Source organism: Coregonus clupeaformis, chromosome 10 (genome assembly GCF_020615455.1).
Source record: "Coregonus clupeaformis isolate EN_2021a chromosome 10, ASM2061545v1, whole genome shotgun sequence".
Taxonomy (NCBI): domain Eukaryota; kingdom Metazoa; phylum Chordata; class Actinopteri; order Salmoniformes; family Salmonidae; genus Coregonus; species Coregonus clupeaformis.
The window spans coordinates 26,964,152-26,983,128 of record NC_059201.1 but is presented as its reverse complement, the minus strand read 5'-3'; the positions used below and the strand labels follow the sequence as shown (position 1 = coordinate 26,983,128).

The following is an 18,977-nucleotide window of genomic DNA, read 5'->3' as shown; positions in this document are numbered from 1 at the left end:
CAACCGGTTCAGTGTGTTCAGTGTCATCCCTGGGAATCGAATCTTACGGTGGTTGTTTCCACTTTCATTTCTTCATTGTGAGTCATAGCGTCATTTCTAGGCTACAACACTAGATGGCCCTGTCTCACCAGAAAAGCTATAGACTACTTCAGGCTTTTTGCCTCTGCCTTGCTCATTGAAACTACAACATCAACATCCCCACTACTAAGTGCTTGTTTAGCCAGTACATCAACTGCCTCGTTCTCCTCCACCCCCACATGGGCTAGGACCAAAGTAAATCTTATCTGTATACCCATCTGTCTAATCCTGCCATGGGTTTGTAGCACCTCATAAAGCAGGTCTTGTCTGCTACGTGAGCTAAAGGACTGGAGACTCATTAACACTGCACATGAATCAGAGCAAATAACTACTCTGTCTGGTTTGACTTCCTCCACCCACTGCAAGGCCAACAGTATGGCCATCAGCTCTGCCGTATATACAGCCAGATGATCTGTAATACGTTTCCTGACTTCCACCCCACATTCCTGCACTACAAAATGCTGACCCAGTACGTCCTGTCCTTGGATCTTTTGAACAATCTGTGTAAATGGCCACAAAATCCTAATACACAGTATCCAGACGTCTCTTAAACAAATCAGATGGATCAACACTCTCCCTATCTTTCTGTAGTCTCTCCAACACTTCTAGATCAACTACTGGAGGCGGGAGTAGCCATGGTGGATTTACAGGAATAGCTACCGTTGGACTAAACTCCCTTCCATACAGTCCCATCTCCTTCGACTGGGTATTACCCAACCAAAGCTTGTGTTCTGTCTTCGCTCAGCATGCCTGTAAAATCCCTTTCGCAGGATGAGACAGCCCATGTCCTTGTAGGTTGACCCAATAATTAATTGCCAGCTGCTGTCTCCTAATATGCAATTGCATATCCCCCATCTCCACCTGTAATGCAGCCACTGGGGACGTCCGGAACGCTCCACTACATATTCTGAGTCCTTGCCCCTGTATGACATCTAGCCTTTCCAATGAGGTCCGGGCTTCCGAACCATACGCTATACTGTCATAGTCTATTACAGATTGGATCAATGCAACATACATGGTCCTCAATGAAGAACGCCCAGCCCCCCACTCCTTCCCCGTCAGACACCGCATCACATGTAGCACCTTCTTACACTTTCCCACCACTCTCTCAATGTGTTCTGCCCAGGTCAGTCTAGTATCAAAGTATACCCCAAGGAACCTGAAGGCCCCCCACCCTCTCCAAGTTTCTCCCATAACCTCAAGTATACCTCATCTCCCACCTGCCTCCTGGTAAAGAACACTGTTTGAGTTCTCTACAAAGAACCTGAATCCCCACATTAATGCCCACCACTCTACCTCATCAATTGCTTCCTGTACCTTCTGACTACAATGCCTTGCAAAAGTATTTATCCCCCTTGGCGTTTTTCCTATTTTGTTGCATTACTACCTGTAATTTAAATTGATTTTTATTTGGATTTCATGTAATGGACATACACAAAATAGTCCAAATTGGTGAAGTGAAAAAAAAAAAAAAAAACTTGTTTCAAAAACGTCAAAAAAATAAATAACGGAAAAGTGGTGCGTGCATATGTATTCACCCCCTTTGCTATGACGCCCCTAAATAAGATCTGGTGCAACCAATTACCTTCTGAAGTCACATAATTAGTTAAATAAAGTCCACCTGTGTGCAATCTAAGTGTCACATGATCTGTCACATGATCTCAGTATACAGTATCTCACAAAAGTGAGTACACCCCTCACATCTTTGTAAATATTTGAGTATATCTTTTCATGTGATTTGATTTGATTTGATTTGTTCTGTACTGTAATTGACTATTCTAACTGTAGTTTTTTGTTGAAGGTGCAGAATGCTGTGTATGGAGGATTGACAGGGGTGTCCTGTACAGATGAGCAATCATCAACATGCAGTGTCAGAAATGCTTGTCATTTTATGACGTTTATGTTAAGCAGGAGGAGTGTAAATGTGCCAGCTTGGAGAAGGTCACTAAAGCAGAGTGCCTTCTATGTGTCGTATGACGCACGTAAACTTTGGATCACTGCTAGCTCAGCAAAGAAGGTTCCGGTGCGCACCTCAAAAATCCTCACAACTTTGTGAGGGGAGCATCTCTTCCCCAGGTTCCATGGGAACTCAGCAACCACATGGCAAGGAGAACAAGCAGGTGGCCTACACATGGATGGAGAGCTGTAGGTTTAGTCTGGAGAGTAGAGGCACAGTAGTGAGTGTCAAGAAGCCATGGCTTTCTGCAAGCCCAGATCGAGTGTTAAACTCTCAAGAACTTCTAGAAATCAAATGTCCTGTTCTGAGTAAGAAGTGTGAGTCTCTGACTGAACTGTTCTCTGGCAAACTCACCGATGTGAAGCTGGTGGATGGGGTTCCTCAGCTGCCACCTAATGGAGCCCGTGTGTACTACATGCAGGTGCAAATGGGCATGTTCTGCACAGGACTGGAGAGATGCAAACTGCTGTCTGTGCTCCATCCGAGCATATTGTTATTGATGTGCCTTTTGATGTGAAGTTCTGTGCTGATGTTATCCCTAAACTGAAGGCATTCTATTTCACAGATATTCTGCCAAGGATAGTATATGAGTTCCAGTCAGGCAGACTAACTCTGTGCTCCAAATATGTTCATTTATGTGGTATCTAGGCTCGGGGCCTAATACTTTGTGTTTTTAAATAGTTATTATTTTGTGCCTTGTAAAGCTCGCTGTCAGCTCTACCTTATTATCTAAGCATAACTCTTGATCTGTGTTTTTTTTTGTCTTGTACAGTTCTCTTCATATGCACATTTACCTGATTATATTTGCATAATTCTTCTTGGTGTTTTTTTAATGTCTTGCCTTGTACAGCTCTCTTCATACATGTTTATCTAATGCCTAAGGATAACTCCTTATGATTTATGATTTTTTTTTTATTGTACCTTGTATAGCTATTTCTTCTCATTTGGCACTTCATGAACTTATCTAAGCATACCGTAACTCATCTTGCTCTTGGCAAATTATGGTGTTAATAAAAACACTATGAAATTCCACTTTGTTGACATTTTCTTTGATACTTAACATTTTAAAATGAAGGACGAGAAGGCATGTCTAAGGGTTTCAAATGTGTTTTCAGTTTGATTCTGGGTTTGGTTTTTAAGGGCACAAATGAACAAAACAGTGTGGCACTTGATAAACAGTTGTCTTCCCTCTTGGTCTGTTAGAGACATTTTGGTGTTGAAGAAAATGTATTTTAAATAGATTTAAGAAGGCATGATAGCAGCACCTAGTGGATGCCTGTAATCAGGAACAGGCAAAGTTACAGTACATTTTAAATGTAGGAACATTAAAATGATTCAGATTAAACAGGAAACTATATTCATATATATACATACACACAGTATTATGTGGATGAAATTATAGTGTATAAAGTAACATTTCAGATGTATGAACATTCTCACTGCTCACTCGGCATCCTCGTGGATGATCTCACCCTTCATGTTAACAAGTGCTGCACAGATTCTAAGGACTTTGTCCATTTTGTGTGTCAGGTTGATGGGAACAGTCTGGGAGAGGATTTTGAACACCTTGTGTCGTCTGATAACTCTCAACATGTATGCGCACATTAGCTATCCTTCTCGTGCTTGTGACATCCTCGTCAGACAGCTGAGTGAAGGCTGGTATGGCAAGGTTTACCTTCCTCTCATTCAGCAGATCTCGGATGGTGAAGCCCCTGTCTGCCATAACTTAATCGCCAGGCCTAAGGTATTCCCGTAAATGTAAATGTGAATGTATTCCCGGAAGCCAGAGTTTTGGGTGATGAACTTGTCACTGCATCTGCCTCCATATGCAGGAGAAATGAACATAATGAGTCCACATGGAACAATGGTAGGCTGGACACATTCAATTTTTAACAACACTTTTTCTGATAACTAGTTCATTGCATCCGCCGTGGAGCCCAGTTTCATCATTACCATATGTCCCAGCTGCTTGACGTAGTTTTGAAGTAATCACGAAAAAACAGACCTTGTTTTAGGGCATTTTTTCAAGTCAGGCACCATTTTAATCATGAGAATCTCCTCTTTCTAATTATGTAAAGCTGGGCAGCGTACTCAGTTGTTGTCAAACGCTAGCGGCAAAATACTTTTTGCCCTTGGAACGCTGCGCTCCCCCCATTGTTTTCCTATGGAGAGGCATGCTGGAATATTTTGCCTAATATCTCGCAATGTGTATATTTTGATTTTGTCAAGTAGGACACCATTTTAATCACAACAATCTTCTCTTTCTAATTATGTAAGGCTGGGCAGCGTACTCCATTGTCATCGATCGCTAGACAAGAAATAGAAGTTGCCATTTTCCTCATTATGCAGACATAAGCACAGTTGACACCAGGTGTGGATGTTTACTTTCTACACAAGTTGTTATTTTTCAGTTTCGTCCTAAGAACAGATTGTAGTGGTAAAATGAAAAGGTATACATTTTTTGGTGCCATTTAGGCGAAATGGAATTCTAAGCATAATCCCAGTCAAAATAGGCTCTGCGAACGTTCGATTCAATTAATTTGCTATGGGCTCGCGCTAGTGTTCCAGCCTTGCCAACGTTCTATTGCCGTTCTTCAGCCTTGGGTGAATTTTAACTCGTTCTATTGTCCAGCCTAGCAATGGCAACCAAATACTTGAGAGTATTGCTGCAATAATAGTGGCTGTATGACCTCTGGAATCAATATTGTGTGCTTTCTGAAGAGTGGTTTCAGAGCAGTCGATGAAGCAAGTGATGTTGGGGAACCTCTCTTTGAAGCACTGAGGCATTGTGTTCTGGATTGTCACCCTCGGCAGTCATGGAATGTAGATCCTCATGTGCTCCTCCATTGTGTCAGTCCAGTAGGAAAGGATTCTGCTCACTACTCCCTGAGACACAGCAAAGAGTTCAGCAAGTTCACCCTGGAGTAGATTCAGCTTCAGCTTCATCAAGGTTATCAGTATTTGATCAGTGATATGCATTTTGAAGTTAGCCATGTAGAATTTCTGCAGAAATGCTACATGGGCAAAGAAAACACTAAGAGGAAGGCCAGTATACAACACTGAGCTAGTGTCATTCTTCAGGATGGTGTGGGTCAATGACTCTGCACCACCACATTGGGTTTGTTTGTGGCAGGTGGGCTTGTTGACTGGTTCTCTTGACACGTAGCTGTGATCAGTGCTGGAACCTCCCATTGAGTATCAGCATCTTTATGCTGCGGTGGCATTGGCACACTCAGATCAGACTCTGCATCACCAGTTGTCTTCATCTGTCAAACAAACATAAGAGAGACCACAAGTTTAACAAAATAAAATACACAGACAGCCTACTGGTCATGGTTAGGTTAAAAAAAATGAAAACACTTGAACATTTAACAATTTAGCTAGTTAGACATTTCATGAGCATCACCAGTGGCATGCCAGCATTGATGGGGATAATCATGGCATTGGGGAGACATTGTCAGACAGAAGTTGTTGGATAGCTAACAATGTAGGGACTAACTAGCTAGACTAGTTAGCTAGCAACCCTGTATCAGATGGGCTGCCCCCAAGCTAGCAAGCTAAGTGAGTAAGCTAGGCAACAGTTAGCTAGTTACAGTATGTTAGGACTTAGGAGTGGCTACCTACTACTAACATAGTTAGCTAAGCTAGCTAACTTCTGCCTGATTCAGGACACCCCATCTGTGACGATAGCTAGCGAGTAGCAGCTAGATAATAGCTACAGTACCTGTATTTGTTGATGTCCTGATGACACGTCGCCTTCTGGTCTGTACTGGAGCATCATAGCCCAGCCACTTCTCAGGTAAAGGATGCTCTTCAGTCAGCCTTATGTCCACGAAGTGATAGGAACAAACAAAGGGTTGGTTTGGTGGTTTCTTCAAGTTCAATGCTTTGAGCCAAAGAGACACCTCATCCTTAGGAGGTGGGTGCAAATCAAAAGGCGCCTCACAACTGCACAAAAAAATGTGGTGGTCAAAACCATCCTGCTCCATGAACAGCTTCCGTTTCTGCCAGTTACGTAGTTCTGCCCTTGAGTTGTTCTTGTCTATTAATGTTCTTTATTATGTCATGTTTCATGTTTTGTGTGGACCACAGGAAGAGTACCTGCTGCTTTTGCAACAGCTAATGGGGATCCTAATAAAATACCAAATACCAAAATCCCCTTACCGAACATAAAATGTCCGTTTTGCGTGAATCCATGTTTGGTAAGTTGTGAGAAGCGATAGCGAGTTAGTTAGCTAGCTAGCTGCGAACTACTGGCCAGAAGTGCTTCACTGGAAGTCCCCCACAAAACAAAATCAACAGACCCCGCCCATATTTCAGTTGAAAATGAAGTGAATAGGACTGCTTCCATAATCTCATAAGATTTTTCTGGGGATCTACCAGAAATCATGAAAACAGGGTTGATTTACTTATAATAAAGGCACATATATTTAGCAATAACAAACAAGAAAAAACATTTATAATTTGCTATAACAATACAGTGACTCAAAAACGACATACAAATGGCTACAATGTGGCTAACAGTAGTTTCTTAGCTAGCACAAGGGTGTGTGTGTTCAGAGATTACTACAGCAGGCACTTTAGTCCACTATTGGCAAGTCAAGTGAGTGAAAGGCGCAAGAGCAGCACGCGCAAATCGTGATTACTTTTTACCAGTTGTAGGCAGGCTATTTAACTTGTCATTATGGAGACATCTGTATTTTCCCATCGTGCTATAACTGATGTGCGCATCAAGAAATAACGACAACAAAACACTGGGAAACTACTAGAGCGCATTAGATAATTTGCTCGGAGGTGGTTTAAACTCCATTCTAATGTCGATTTTGCTTATCGAAAACGGTGTCAAGTAGCCTATTAATTTATATGCAATTGTAGGCTACTGTAGGCTACCATTTGATACAATAAATCTGTTGAAATGACTATATAACTGGAGTCATTGCAAATCAATTTGTGTCACTCGTGTAGCCTAGCTGGAGCTGGCAAACGGATTGAATAGATAGCCTATAACTTCAGTGTATTGTTGTTGTAGCCTTGTGTTATTATGCAATTATTAATGGCCATGTTTAGTTAAATAAATTGGAAGTTATCAAAGCTCTATCTCAATTGCCGATCAGTTGTTAGAACGCATTAGATTGATGGCAACAGTCAGTCAAATTAGACTACAGGTAAAAATAAATAAAAAATAAACACTGGTTGTTGTTGACAAGCATAGAGTTCATATACTTATTCATATTTAATTCTGTGATTGAAATTATGACCCCATCCTCAGTAGCATATTCCAGAAGGCTATTGGGAAACACTTCTTACCTTGAAATCGCCAAGCTATTCATATTGAATAAATGAGCCTGTTAATTTGAACTAAGCAAACTGCTAAATCGTTCAGTTTACATCTTGCCTACCTCTTGCGTAGGCTACTGTAGACTATCTGAAATAAGATGTAGGCCATAGGGTACCTTCATCTATCTAAGCAAACCATGGCAAAGTTGAATTACATTTACATTTTTACATTTTTAGTCATTTAGCAGATGCTTTTATCCAGAGCGACTTACAGTTAATGAGTGCATATATTTTCATTTTCATACTGGCCCCCCATAGGAAACGAACCCACAACCCTGGCATTGCAAGCACCATGCTCTACCAACTGAGCTACAGGGGACTACATTCATAAACCCAGATTTTTGTTTGTAGCCTATGCCTACTGAAATGACAAGTCAATCTCACAAATGGACCATTTACAGTGCCTTCGGAAAGTATTCAGACCCCTTGACTTTTTCCACATTTTGTTAAATTACAGCCTTATTCGAAAATTGATTAAATTGTTTTTTTCCCCCCTCATCAATCAACACACAATACCTCATAATGACAAAGCAAAAACAGGTTTTTAGAAATGTTTGCAAATCTATCACAAATAAAAAACGGAAATATCAAATTTACATAAGTATTCAGACCCTTTACTCAGTGCCTTGTAGAAGCACCTTTGGCAGCGATTACAGCATTGAGTCTTCTTGGGTATGACGCTACAAGCTTGGCACACCTGTATTTGTGGATTTTCTCTCATTCTTCTCTGCAGATCCTCTCAAGCTCTGTCAGGTTGGATGGGGAGCGTTGCTGCACAGCTATTTTACATTTTACATTTTAGTCATTTAGCAGACGCTCATATCCAGAGCGACTTAAATTTAATTTTCAGGTCTCTTCAGAGATGTTCGATCGGGTTCAAGTCTGGGCTCTGGCTGGGCCACTCAAGGAGATTCAGAGACTTGTCCCGAAGCCACTCCTGCGTTGTCTTGGCTGTGTGCTTAGGGTCGTTGCCCTGTTGGAAGGTGAACCTTCACCCCAGTCTGAGGTCCTGAGCACTCTGGAGCAGGTTTTCGTCAAGGATCTCTCCATACTTTGCTCCGTTCATCTTTGCCTCTCCTGACTAGTCTCCCAGTCCCTGCCGCTGAAAAACATCCCCACAGCATGATGCTGCCACCACCATGCTTCACCGTAGGAATGGTGCCAGGTTTTCTCCAGACGTGACACTTGGCATTCAGGCCAAAGAGTTCAATCTTGGTTTCATCAGACCAGAGAATCTTGTTTCTCATGGTCTGAGAGTCTTTAGGTGCCTTTTGGCAAACTCCAAGTGAAAACAGGTTTTTAGACATTTTTGCAAATTAATGAAACATAGAAAACAGAAATACCTTATTTACATAAGTATTCAGACCCTTTGCTATGAGACTCGAAATTTAACTCAGGTGCATCCTGTTTCCATTGATCATCCTTGAGATGTTTCTACAACTTGTTTGGTGACCACCTGTGGTAAAATCAATTGATTGGACATGATTTGGAAAGGCATGCACCTGTTTATATAAGGTCCCACAGTTGACAGTGCATATCAGAGCAAAAACCAAGTCAAGAGGTCGAAGGAATTGTTCGTAGAGCTCAGAGACAGGATTGTGTCGAGAAACAGATCTGGGGAAGGGTACAAAAATATTTCTGCAGCATTGAAGGTCCCAAGAACACAGTGGCCTCCATCATTCTTAAATGGAAGAAGTTTGGAACCACCTAGACTCTTCCTAGAGCTGGCCGCCCGGCCAAACTGAGCAATCGGGGGAGAAGGGCCTTGGTCAGGGAGGTTACCAAGAACCTGATGGCCACTCTGATATAGCTCCAGAGATCCTCTGTGGAGATGAGAGAACCTTCTAGAAGGACAACCATCTCTGCAGCACTCCACCAATCAGGCCTTTATGGTAGAGTGGCCAGACGGAAGCCTCTCCTCAGTAAAAGGCACATTCTATTGGAAAAATCACTAATCCTATAGGATTCTTTCACTAGGGCTGAAATTACGTGAAAACAATGTTGATTCAACCAGTTTTTGCCAAGTGGGTTAGTTGATGTTCTGTTGTCCCTAGAGGCCCATCCAAACATTATAAAGAGTAAGCACCGTAAATAACAATAAAAAGTATATTTTCAGAAATATAAACTATAAACCACAAGTGAAAATATCAGAAAATAAATTATACATTGCCTATTAATGAAAAGATTGCACTTCCATCTCTGTTCCCAAATGCTCTAAGGCAGCTTTCCACTCCACCAGGTAGGCTAGCTGCTTGCCTTCATAAGGCATTTGAGGTTAATATTATAAACAAAAAACGATAACAAAGAACTTGATTGCATAGTAACTTTATTATAACTTAGATTACAGAGTCTACCCCAAACCTCAATGCAATGCACACGTAGGCCTACTTCCATTAACCAAGCTATCTGACATTAGACAAGACCATCCTAAATGTTAACAAGCAGCTGTCCATACTAGAACTCCACTAGGTAGCTGCGTGCCTTCATCAGGCGTTTGAGCTTACTCTGCAGTGCAGCCCTCTTGCTGCCGATGTCAAAGTCCTCCTTCAGCAGGTACTCGATGTTGTCCTTCTCCTGCAGCATCTGAAGCATCTCTCTCTGCAGCTGGAAAGCAGACTCCTGCAACACCAGGTAGCGGATCACCATGGGAATCTGATCAGCCAGACGCTGACTGGCAATCTGGCAAAGATAAAGAGACAGACAAGACAAAACACCTATTATTAAAATGACAGACATAGATGGATATAGTGATCTACCATCACTTTTGTCCAATTCAAGTTTTAGCCCCCTAACAATGGTTGGTTCACACACACTGAATTGTATAATGTTATAGCACATTTACATGCAATTATATAATATAGCTTTCAGGGAATTGGTGATGAAATAAGTTTAAGAGTCAGCAGTTTTATTCAATCTCTGAGTTAGTGCCCACTTATCCCTAGTCAGAAGAGCTAGTGGAAATACAGGTAGGTTCTTGTTTAGGGTGTTAGGCCAGCATCTAAGATGGTGATTTACACAGTACTTACCCAGTAATAGGACTTGAGGTGCAGCATCATCTCCTGTAGGGTGGCATGGTTGTCTGTGCTGAAGATAGTACTCCTTATCTCAGGTATGGGAAGGTGGTCGTCCTCTGGCTCCTCCCTCTTCCTCTCACTCAGGCTGTGGCTGTAGGTGCTGTCCTGTGTGTACACTATCAGCTCCATCTTGAACTGAGTCCTCAACATGGACTCAGCTGTAGACTCCTTCTCCTGCTTAATGGCCTCAATCTTTGTCTGTAGTTCAAACAAACAACAATCATTCAACAGGAGATAAATGTAGTTGTGCATGTCAGCCATCTCATTCACATTCAGGTCAATGACCAACTGTGGGAATATCAGGAATAAATGGTGACATTAATATTGCATGGTCCTCTGTAGCTCAATTGGTAGAGCATGGCGGTTGTAACGCTAGGGTAGTGGGTTCGATCCCGGGACCACCCATACGTAAAAATGTATGCACACATGACTGTAAGTCGCTTTGATAAAAGTGTCTGCCAAATGGCATTAAAAAAATTATATACTGTATACCTTAGCTGATTTCAGGAGGTTAGGAAATCCAGTGAAGCTGCTCTGAGCCAGCAGTAAGAACACCTTCCTAACGGCATCTAGAGAAGGGAAGAAATACCATAGCATCACTGTGACACATATGACTCAACGACAGATTACATTCTTGGATGGAAAATATACATACAGTGGGGAAAAAAAGTATTTAGTCAGCCACCAATTGTGCAAGTTCTCCCACTTGAAAAGATGAGAGAGGCCTGTAATTTTCATCATAGGTACACGTCAACTATGACAGACAAATTGAGAAAAAAAATCCAGAAAATCACATTTGTAGGATTTTTAATGAATTTATTTGCAAATTATGGTGGAAAATAAGTATTTGGTCACCTACAAACAAGGAAGATTTCTGGCTCTCACAGACCTGTAACTTCTTCTTTAAGAGGCTCCTCTGTCCTCCACTCGTTACCTGTATTAATGGCACCTGTTTGAACTTGTTATCAGTATAAAAGACACCTGTCCACAACCTCAAACAGTCACACTCCAAACTCCACTATGGCCAAGACCAAAGAGCTGTCAAAGGACACCAGAAACAGAATTGTAGACCTGCACCTGGGAAGACTGAATCTGCATAGGTAAGCAGCTTGGTTTGAAGAAATCAACTGTGGGAGCAATTATTAGGAAATGGAAGACATTCAAGACCACTGATAATCTCCCTCGATCTGGGGCTCCACGCAAGATCTCACCCCGTTGGGTCAAAATGATCACAAGAATGGTGAGCAAAATCCCAGAACCACACGGGGGGACCTAGTGAATGACCTGCAGAGAGCTGGGACCAAAGTAACAAAGCCTACCATCAGTAACACACTACGCCGCCAGGGACTCAAATCCTGCAGTGCAAGACGTGTCCCCCTGCTTAAGCCAGTACATGTCCAGGCCCGTCTGAAGTTTGCTAGAGTGCATTTGGATGATCCAGAAGAGGATTGGGAGAATGTCATATGGTCAGATGAAACCAAAATAGAACTTTTGGTAAAAAGCTCAACTCTGTGTTTGGAGGACAAAGAATGCTGAGTTGCATCCAAAGAACACCATACCTAATGTGAAGCATGGGGGTGGGAAACATCATGCTTTGGGGCTGTTTTTCTGCAAAGGGACCAGGACGACTGATCCATGTAAAGGAAAGAATGAATGGGGCCATGTATCGTGAGATTTTGAGTGAAAACCTCCTTCCATCAGCAAGGGCATTGAAGATGAAACGTGGCTGGGTCTTTCAGCATGACAATGATCCCAAACACACCGCCCGGGCAACGAAGGAGTGGCTTCCGTAAGAAGCATTTCAAGGTCCTGGAGTGGCCTAGCCAGTCTCCAGATCTCAACCCCCATAGAAAATCTTTGGAGGGGAGTTGAAAGTCCGTGTTGCCCAGCGACAGCCCCAAAACATCACTGCTCTAGAGGAGATCTGCATGGAGGAATGGGCCAAAATACCAGCAACAGTTTGTGAAAACCTTGTGAAGTCTTACAGAAAACGTTTGACCTGTGTCATTGCCAACAAAGGGTATATAACAAAGTTTTGAGAAACTTTTGTTATTGACCAAATACTTATTTTCCACCATAATTTGCAAATAAATTCATAAAAAATCCTACAATGTGATTTTCTGGATTTTTTTTTCTCATTTTGTCTGTCATAGTTGACGTGTACCTATGATGAAAATTACAGGCCTCTCTCATCTTTTTAAGTGGGAGAACTTGCACAATTGTTGGCTGACTAAATACTTTTTTTCCCCACTGTAAATCATCTTGGCTTCATAGTTTGGCAAATAGGGCCACCATATTAAATAAAATCACTTAATGGGTTTCAGTATAGGTAAAAAATAACATTCTCAAATATAGATTGTACCTGATATCTCCTTCAGCTTCTTGACTGCTGGTTCCTCCAGTTGTTTGATCTGGTCCTTCACCATCACCTCAAAGGTCTTGTAGTTGATGAACCCTGGGAGCTCCCTTCCACGGTACGTCTTCTCATAATCAGCCACTTCTTTCTCAATCTTCTTGTTAACTGCAATATAAAAAAAGATGTCACTACATTACACTAAATAAGCAAGTGTGTGAGCCTTCCATGTGAAATTAAAATCAATCTCAATTCAAATAGCAATTCTTTGTTATCCAACTCACTGAAATTAGCCTTTTTTTTAAAGGGTGCATCGGTGCATGATAAAGGTGAACTCACAGTTTTCTCCAGAGCGATCCAGGTGTAACTTCCAATTCCTAAACTCTTTTCTGAGTGTGTAGAAGACGTTGAGACGAACTACGCTTTTCAGCTCCTCCCCAGCAGTCAGGTTGATGGCATCATGGGTGAACGCAGTCACTTTCTGAGACACAGAAAGATACGTTATTAGATACATGGGAGGGTAGATGTGTAAAGAGAAACAGCTACAGTGAGGGAAAAAAGTATTTGTTCCCCTGCTGATTTTGTACGTTTGCCCACTGACAAAGAAATGATCAGTCTATCATTTTAATGGTAGGTTTATTTGAACAGTGAGAGACAGAATAACAACAAAGATATCCAGAAAAACGCATGTCAAAAATGTTATAAATTGATTTGCATTTTAATGAGGGAAATAAGTATTTGACCCCCTCTCAATCAGAAAGATTTCTGGCTCCCAGGTGTCTTATATACAGGTAACGAGCTGAGATTAGGAGCACACTCTTAAAGGGAGTGCTCCTAATCTCAGCTTGTTACCTGTATAAAAGACTCCTGTCCACAGAAGCAATCAATCAATCAGATTCCAAACTCTCCACCATGGCCAAGACCAAAGGGCTCTCCAGGGATGTCAGGGACAAGATTGTAGACCTACACAAGGCTGGAATGGGCTACAAGACCATCGCCAAGCAGCTTGGTGAGAAGGTGACAACAGTTGGTGCGATTATTCGCAAATGGAAGAAACACAAAATAACTGTAAATCTCCCTCGGCCTGGGGCTCCATGCAAGATCTCACCTCGTGGAGTTGCAATGATCATGAGAACGGTGAGGAATCAGCCCAGAACTACACGGGAGGATCTTGTCAATGATCTCAAGGCAGCTGGGACCATAGTCACCAAGAAAACAATTGGTAACACACTACGCCGTGAAGGACTGAAATCCTGCAGCGCCCGCAAGGTCCCCCTGCTCGAGAAACCACATATTCCACTGCGCCACTCAACACCCGATGTATGCACTCACTGTAAGTCGCTCTGGATAAGAGCGTCTGCTAAATGACGTAAAATGTAAAAAAATGTACATGCCCGTCTGAAGTTTGCCAATGAACATCTGAATGATTCAGAGGAGAACTGGGTGAAAGTGTTGTGGTCAGATTAGACCAAAATGGAGCTCTTTGGCATCAACTCAACTCGCCGTGTTTGGAGGAGGAGAAATGCTGCCTATGACCCCAAGAACACCATCCCCACCGTCAAACATGGAGGTGGAAACATTATGCTTTGGGGGTTTTTCTGCTAAGGGGACAGGACAACTTCACCGCATCAAAGGGACGATGGACGGGGCCATGTACCGTCAAATCTTGGGTGAGAACCTCCTTCCCTCAGACAGGGCATTGAAAATGGGTAGTGGATGGGTATTCCAGCATGACAATGACCCAAAACACACGGCCAAGCCAACAAAGGAGTGGCTCAAGAAGAAGCACATTAAGGTCCTGGAGTGGCCTAGCCAGTCTCCAGACCTTAATCCCATAGAAAATCTTTGGAGGGAGCTGAAGGTTCGAGTTGCCAAACGTCAGGCTCGAAACCTTAATGACTTGGAGAAGATCTGCAAAGAGGAGTGGGACAAAATCCCTCCTGAGATGTGTGCAAACCTGGTGGCCAACTACAAGAAACGTCTGACCTCTGTGATTGCCAACAAGGGTTTTGCCACCAAGTACTAATGTTTTGCAGAGGGGTCAAATACTTATTTCCCTCAATAAAATGCAAATCAATTTATAACATTTTTTACATGCGTTTTTCTGGATTATTTTGTTGTTATTCTGTCTCTCACTGTTCAAATAAACCTACCATTAAAATTATAGACGGATCATTTCTTTGTCAGTGGGCAAACTTACAAAATCAGCAGGGGATCAAATACTTTTTTTCCTCACTGTATGGATAAGATTTAATCAACTTTCAAATGCTTTCCTGAATTGACAAGTTTTGCTAACAAAGACTAACATGGCTGTTGTGAGTTTGGGTCAAGGCCAGAGCGGCGTGAAGGAGAGGGTAACTGAATCATCTGTGGGTTGCAGGCTGGGGGACTCACGTCGATCAGGAAGTACATCCTGTCTGCACAGTCCTCAGGTGGTCCAGTACCATATCTTTCCAGCTCGGCATGCGTCTCTGCCAGCTTTGCCTCAATCTGCTCTTCTAGACGAGGCAGGGATTTCTAAACGGCACAACGCAGAGTCATGGCTTATGGCAACAGTCACTCAGTAACAAATGTATAGGATTTTGTGCAGTGAAATGTAATGGAAGAGGAATTTACCTCGATATGATGCACCAGTTCAAGAGTTAATTTTTCAGCCAGTTTAGGGATAGTGGCATAGCCCTCATCATAAAGTGTGCTGCAGAAAGGTTAGAAAAACACTTTTTTCACAACATGGCAAATAGATTGGTTACCACACAGGTACACAATTCAATTAAAAACTAACACATTTTATGAGTGTTGAAAAATAGGCATTTGATCAAATTTGCTTCATGCTTTCCAAGACAGCTTTTAAAATCTAAGGCAGACTTCAACCCAGAGGACCGACCTGAGATTAGCGTGCTCTGTGAAGAAAGCCTTCTCCCTCTCTGTGGCCTCGGTCAGTGAGACTCGCTCCATGATCTCCTTCTGGCCTCTGCACTTGACTATCATGTAGCCCTTAGTCAGGTGGATAACCTCATTATGAACTATGTCCACCACCGTCTCCTCTGTGCCTTTGTCTACCAGGTCAGGCTTGGTCAGGATGCCTATCCAATGGGAAACACACATCAAGTCTAACTCATTAAAGTCAACACAAGTCAACATGGTTTATAACCACCATTACACAAGAGCTTGCTTCATAATAGTTGAGTAAATATTAAAGGGTGGATTACCTAATGTCCTTTCTCCTTCAGGGTCCACCTCTTGTGCCATCTTCAAAGCCTCTGTGGTTGCTATGTCAACGTTGCATGGCACAACCACCAAGCTAATTGTTTCTTGCTTTGTGATGAACTTCCGTATCAGTCTCTTAATCTGAAAATGTCAAATATTATTATACATAACATGTCGTGGGGGGACTTGGTTTCGGTTCTAAGACTGGGGTTAAAAATGCACAGTGTTTTCCCACTAACATTGAGGCTGGGGTGGAGTTGTGTACCTGTTCACCAATGTTCTCAGGTTGACCCTTGACAGCTACCCGGGCGATGCCTGGCAGGTCGATGAGTGTGAGGTCTGGGACGTCAGGGGAGCCAATCTCCAGGCTGATGAGGTCATCACTGATACCCACCCCCACGCCTGCCATTTCATCCTGGGCTGGAGGGGGAACAAGAATACAGGTGCCTTAGGAAATAGTTAACTGTACCAACAGTTAATGATATATTTTGAATGATTTTAGGTATAGATAAAAATAGTATGTTAGTGAAGAATAGTGACTCAGTTTAGACACTTGAGGTAATGAGAGTGGGTCAATGAGAGTGACCGCACCCACCTTTTCGAATTTTCTTCTCCACATCAGAGGGGTCCTCAATCTCCTCCTCATGGTCTTGGTAGCTGATTTTTCCATGCCATTCCTCTCCTTCTCTCTTCCTCTTCATCTTCAGCTCGAGAGGGCATCGTGTTACAATACCTGTCAGAGTTGACAGAGGAGGAGTTAGAGTGAAAGAGAATAAATGAAACCCAGAGAAAAACAGCCCATATACAAAAATGTCCAGTACGATAAAATGAAATTGTGCAATATTCCATCTCTCTGTACTTGTAGTTGATCCCCCAACGCATTTGACATCTTGTTTTAGAGAAAATTGGTAGACACATTTTGCTGAGTCATCAATCATTGACCACAATGCATTATGAAAATGTGTCTAAAGCATGTTAGAAAACAGATTGACTGACCTTCATGTCTTAAAGTAATGATGGACTGTCATTTCTCTTTGCTTATTTGAGCTGTTCTTGCCATAATATGGACTTGGTCGTCTACCAAATAGGGCTATCTTCTGTATACCACCCCTACCTTGTCACAACACAACTGATTGGCTCAAACGCATTAAGGAAATAAATTCCACAAATTAACTTTTAACAAGGCACACCTGTTAATTGAAAAGTATTCCAGGAGACTACCTCATGAAGCTGGTTGAGAGAATGCCAAGATTGTGTAAAGCTGTCATCAAGGCAAAGGGTGGCTACTTTGAAGAATCTCAACTATAAAATATATATTTGTTTAACACTTTTTTGATTACTACATGATTCCATATGTGTTATTTCATCGTTTTGATGTCTTCACTATTATTCTACAATGTAGAAAATAGTAAAAAAATAATAAAAACCCTGGAATGAATCGGTGTGAACTTTCCTTTAACATAACAAATTAGAGATCAAATGATAATCAAATCAATATAGGCTCACTTATTCAACCTCTCTGAGACTTTGATAGATGATCAATATTTGTCATTTCAGTTTCATGAATTATCACTCACCACTCCCCCTTGGCAAAGCCACCCCAGACAGCGCCTCCAGCACTGAGCTCTTTCCAGAACTCCTGGTCCCCTATCACGGCGATGGCAGGCAGCGCAAGGTCCTTCTCCACACCAAGCGAGCGCAGGGAGTCGATAAGGTCTATACAGGGACGCACCTTCTCCTCATAATGTTGGTTCAGCGTGTTATTCATGGTGTATTATTATTTAGTGATGAAACTGAAATAAACAGCAAGATGTTCTGCTCTCTGATACCCACTGCGGATGTCCCTTTTCTCCGATACAGGAGATTGTACGTCTCGACACGTTTTATAATGGGTGAAACAACCGGTTCAGTGTGTTCAGTGTCATCCCTGGGAATCGAATCTTACGGTGGTTGTTTCCACTTTCATTTCTTCATTGTGAGTCATAGCGTCATTTCTAGGCTACAACACTAGATGGCCCTGTCTCACCAGAAAAGCTATAGACTACTTCAGGCTTTTTGCCTCTGCCTTGCTCATTGAAACTACAACATCAACATCCCCACTACTAAGTGCTTGTTTAGCCAGTACATCAACTGCCTCGTTCTCCTCCACCCCACATGGGCTAGGACCAAAGTAAATCTTATCTGTATACCCATCTGTCTAATCCTGCCATGGGTTTGTAGCACCTCATAAAGCAGGTCTTGTCTGCTACGTGAGCTAAAGGACTGGAGACTCATTAACACTGCACATGAATCAGAGCAAATAACTACTCTGTCTGGTTTGACTTCCTCCACCCACTGCAAGGCCAACAGTATGGCCATCAGCTCTGCCGTATATACAGCCAGATGATCTGTAATACGTTTCCTGACTTCCACCCCACATTCCTGCACTACAAATGCTGACCCAGTACATCCTGTCCTTGGATCTTTTGAACCATCTGTGTAAATGGCCACAACATCCTAATACACAGTATCCAGACGTCTCTTAAACAAATCAGATGGATCAACACTCTCCCTATCTTTCTGTAGTCTCTCCAACACTTCTAGATCAACTACTGGAGGCGGGAGTAGCCATGGTGGATTTACAGGAATAGCTACCGTTGGACTAAACTCCCTTCCATACAGTCCCATCTCCTTCGACTGGGTATTACCCAACCAAAGCTTGTGTTCTGTCTTCGCTCAGCATGCCTGTAAAATCCCTTTCGCAGGATGAGACAGCCCATGTCCTTGTAGGTTGACCCAATAATTCATTGCCAGCTGCTGTCTCCTAATATGCAATTGCATATCCCCCATCTCCACCTGTAATGCAGCCACTGGGGACGTCCGGAACGCTCCACTACATATTCTGAGTCCTTGCCCCTGTATGACATCTAGCCTTTCCAATGAGGTCCGGGCTTCCGAACCATACGCTATACTGCCATAGTCTATTACAGAT

General features: G+C 42.5%; 1 pseudogene; it reads right to left on the bottom strand.

Annotated features, from left to right (window-relative positions):
• Window positions 1-9,681: 9,681 nt before the first annotated feature.
• LOC121574948 lies at window positions 9,682-17,888 on the bottom strand (annotated as a pseudogene).
• Window positions 17,889-18,977: the final 1,089 nt, after the last annotated feature.